Source organism: Equus przewalskii, chromosome 13, assembly GCF_037783145.1.
Source record: "Equus przewalskii isolate Varuska chromosome 13, EquPr2, whole genome shotgun sequence".
Taxonomy (NCBI): Eukaryota; Metazoa; Chordata; class Mammalia; order Perissodactyla; family Equidae; genus Equus; species Equus przewalskii.
In genome coordinates, this window is record NC_091843.1 from 51,412,056 (window position 1) to 51,416,890 (window position 4,835).

The 4,835-nt window shown below is 36.9% G+C and overlaps 1 non-coding gene across 1 annotated transcript; it reads left to right on the forward strand.

Moving 5' to 3' along the window:
- The first annotated feature begins 3,727 nt into the window (after nucleotides 1–3,727).
- LOC139075431 (U6 spliceosomal RNA) lies at nucleotides 3,728–3,834 on the forward strand. Its single transcript, XR_011525793.1, has one exon. It is a non-coding gene; the product is annotated as a U6 spliceosomal RNA (small nuclear RNA).
- Nucleotides 3,835–4,835: the final 1,001 nt, after the last annotated feature.

The following is a 4,835-nucleotide window of genomic DNA, read 5'->3' on the forward strand; positions in this document are numbered from 1 at the left end:
CTGAGAAAGAGTGTGTTTGAGACGTTGAATGTCAGAAAATGCCTTTATTACTTACACTTCACTTACAGTTTGGCTTGTACAATGTTTTAGAGTGAGGTATAAAATGCTGATTGAAACTTCTGTGACCATAGGTGGGATTTGTCAACTGGTATGCCTCACTGGGGTAAATGAGAGAGTATACTGGCCATTTCAAATTTCGCATTTGTAGGGATTTTCTTTGGGGCCATTTAAATTCTCCAGGAAAAAAAAAAAGAACTTTTTCAAATCTACATCTAGTGAAAATGTGTGCTTATCAGAATACTCTTTAAGCCAAATTGTTGGAAGAGAACTAAGAGTAACAATCTCTGAGGCTGGCCCCAAGACTGAGTGGTTAAGTCCGCGTGCTCTGCTTCCATGGTCTGGTGTTTAGCGGGTTAGGATCCTGGGTGTGGACATGGCACCGCTCATCAAGCCATACTGAGACGGCAACCCACATAGCACAATCAGAAGGACCTACAACTAAAATACACAACTATGTACTGGGGGACTTTGAGGAGAAGAAAAAAGAAAAGAAAATTGGCAACAGATATTAGCTCAGGTGCCAATCTTAGCAAAAGAAAGAGTAACAATTCTGTATGAATTTCAATCAATTTCCCTGTTTTCGTAAGGTATGCTTCTCTTCTCATTCATGTGTTTAGGTTTCCCTGTTTTAGAAACCAGCTAAGGTTTTCCCCAGCGGTGGTTCTTGGACTTGAGCATGCATCACAATCACCTGGAGGGCTTGTTAAAACAGTTTGCACAGACACATTTTCAGATCTTTGATTGAGTGGTGGTGGTGGTGCCTGAAATTTGCATTTTTTTAATATATATATATTTTTTTCTGCTTTATTTCAAATTTGCATTTCTAACAAGTTGCCTGTTGATACTGTTGCTGGTCCAAGGACTGCACTTTGAGAATCACTGTCCTAGGTGAGGTTTGCAAATGTTACATATTCTTTCACTGCAATATGGGAAATTTATTTTTGCATGTAGTTCTCAGTATAATTAAACACAATAGTAAAATTTGTCAATCTCATGTGATTTCAATGACAGATCCTTACCTGTTTGGATATCTTTAAGGCTTTTGAGGAAAAAGTTCACCAACTGTCTCTAACAGTACCCAGATTAGAAATAACTCCATCATGAAAGAAAGGACTTCAGCAGAGTGATTACAACTATGGGTTCTGGAACCAAACCTTCTAGGATTCCTTTTCTGTGGACACAAGTTAATTAAGCTCCCTCTGATTAAGTTCCATCATCTCCTCTGGGAATATCAACAGATCCTTCATCATGGTGTTATTGTGAAAATTTCATAAGATAATAAAAACCATCTAGTGCAGAGCTTGGCCCACAGTAAGCTCTCAGTGTGGTGTTTGTCATCAACAAGATCATCAGTCTTTTCATCATCAATAAACTGATGCTGTGACTAATAAGAGCATATGAGATTCAGAGGCTGACTCAGCTCTAATGCAAATTTTCAGCAAGTATGGCATCCAGCTGAGCAATTATGCCTCAGCCCTGTGGTACATGAGGAGCAAGGGAGACATAGATGAATATCATGACCCCGTTCCTTTCTAAGCCATCAGAAATAAAGTCCTTCTTCGATGTCCCAACGGTCTTGTGTCTTCTACCATCATTCATGAAACCGTGGCAGTTAACTTTTTAGCTTGCAAGTAGAGTAAATGTCAGAACTTTAATTGGTTTAACAATTTTTTTTAACACTGGTAAAGAAGTCATGTTGTTCATTAGTTGTACCATTAAGTTAATAGTCTTTTAGAAAAGAAACCTCTACAATGTGAAATTGTAAGATAAATTATGTTTCATACATATATACATATATCTATATATATATATATATACAAGAGTATTTATGTTTTTTGAAGCATAGGTAAGATTCTACAAATATTTTGCAACATTAATTTTTTAAAGAATTTTTTATACTCAGATGTAACTAAAATGTGGGCTGTTTGTATATGGTTTTGAGGTCAATATCGCCAATGGAGGATACCAATGCAATTCAATCGGATTCCTTTTCAGCTTCAGTATCTGTAAAACTAATGTCCCTAATGTTTCACTAAGTGTCTTCCTTTGCAGAGGGTTGAACCCATTGCAGTTAAATTCTGCTGGGATATTTTATTTAGGCTTAAAATTGGTGCCACATTATTTGTGATCCCATTCCTTGTTGCTAGTTTATTTTTCTCACTGGTGTTGGGGATAGAGTTTTCTTATATTTTGCACAATGTGAAATATCTGTTTTAAGTAAATCTGGCTTTATTAAGATCCGTTTCACTTCCTGTCTTAAAAGGGTAAGATTAAATTTGTTCAATGTAGGGTCTGACAAACTATTTTATGCTGTTAATATTTCACTATTTTAGGGGAAAATTAATATATCTGTTTTAGTCTATTACCTCTTGCATTTCTAAAAGTGTACATTTATCTCAAATATTTGTTATATTCTCTACCAGTATCATTGGGGAGTTCAGTATTTGACTCAGGCTTAGATGGCAAATTGGTACACTGCCTCATTACTTCACAATGTGTTTTACAAATAAACAAAGCTTTTAGCATGTCTGATATAAATCCAACATTTCATGATTTCCAAATCTTACAGTAAACCTTGAACCTTAACAACATGTCAATGAATGGTTTTTATTCGTTCAATATTTACATTGGCATCTAGTTTAAAAATTATCTTAATTTTATGATTACTTACTCTAGAGAAAGACTTGTTCTTAATCTTAATCTATTAAAAGTTAATAGGTGGGGCTGGCCCGGTGGCATAGTGGTTGGGTTCACATGCTCTGCTTTGGTGGCCCAGGGTTGGAGGGTTCGGATCCCGGGCACAGATCTAGCACACTCATCGAGCCATGCTGTTGCAACAATCCACATAAAGTAGAGGAAGACTGGCACAGACGTTAGCTTAGTGACAATCTTCCTCAAGCAAAAAGAGGAAGATTACAACAGATGTTAGCTCAGGGCCAATCTTCATCACACACACACACACATACACACACACACACACACACACACACAAACAGTTAATATAGCTGAAGACAATAGAATGGAATGGCCAACAATGTGTACATGACAATATACTAGCCACCAAAATGTTTCTTTTTGTACAAATTCTTGGTTTTGAATTTACGCTCAGCCAGGGATGAGAGACTGGGAATATAGATGGAGTCGTATCTCAGAGCCAAAAGCTTTCTGTTTTTCATTCCTCGAGATTCATAGTTGTAAGTAGTGAGGCAAAGCTCCCGGCTGGTTAAAGCTCCCGGTTGGAAAATAACGCAGTAACATTAGGGATCTAGAAATATCGACGCTATTGTTATGAGCATCTATGAGGAGAGAATTGAGGTGTATTAGCATAATAGTTTGTTGGTGTGTTTTCAGGCACTGCAAGTACTGCTTTCCCCAAATAAATCCTCCACTCCTTCCTTAGTTGTAATTACCAGAGAGACAGTGGATCAAAACATAAGACACCATGCTTTGTTAAAATTTAGATATAATGTACAGGCATTGTACTCTCTGCACTTGCTTTGCTTTTCTCCATAATTCACCTTATCATGTTGTTATTAACATAGTCCATAGCCACTGCTCTCATGTCATGAGTGTTTCTTTTCTCTACTCATAAATTCATAGAGACCTTATAGGTAGATATTTCCCAAAGTAACAGGGATGTATAGCTTTCTAAAAAGAGCAGACCTTAGTGCTCGCTTCAGCAGCACATATACTAAAATTGGAACGATACAGAGAAGATTAGCATGGCCCCTGCGCAAGGATGACACACAAATTCATGAAGCGTTCCATATTTTTAAAAATCAAAAAAAGGAAAGGGGCTACAAAACCAAGAGCAGAGGAGATAAGTAGAAGGACAACAACAGAGAGTAGCAGCTCTACATCAGAACAGATTAAACCATGGGACGAGAAACAAAGGAAATTGAAGAAAACCAGAAAACAAGACACAAAATGGTAGTGGTAGGCCCCCACATCTCAATAATCACTCTAAATGTAAATGGATTGAACTCCCCAATCAAAAGACACAGAGTGGCAGGATGGATCAAAGAACAAGACCCAACAAACAATATGCTGCCTCCAGGAAACACACCTCAGCCCCAAAGACAAACACAGACTCAGAGTGAAGGGATGGAGAGCAATACTCCAAGCTAATAATGAACAAAAGAAAGCAGGTGTCGCTATACTAATATCAGACAAGGTAGACTTCAAAGCAAAACAGATAAAAGAAAGACAAAGAGGGACAATACATAATGATAAAAGGGACTCTCCACCAAGAAGACATAACACTTATAAATATATACGCACCCAACACAGGAGCACCAAAATTTGTAAAGCAACTCTTAACAGAACTAAAAGAAGACACCAACAACAATACAATAATAGTAGGGGACCTCAACACACCATTAACATCAATGGACAGAACATCCAGACAGAAAATCAACAAGGAAGTAATAGAATTAAATGAAAAATTAGACCAGATGGACTTAATAGATATATATAGAACACTTCATCCAAAAACAGCAGGTTACACATTCTTCTCAAGTGCACATGGAACATTCTCAAGGATTGACCATATTTTGGGAAACAAAGCAAACATCAATAAATACAAGAGAGTTGAAATAATATCAAGCATCTTTTCTGATCATAATGCTATGAAACTAGAAATCAACTACAAGAAAAAAGCAGAGAAAGGTGCAAAAATGTGGAGACTAAACAACATGCTTCTGAACAAACAATGGATTATTGAAGAAATTAAAGAAGAAATCAAATATTATCTGGAGACAAATGAAAATGAGAAC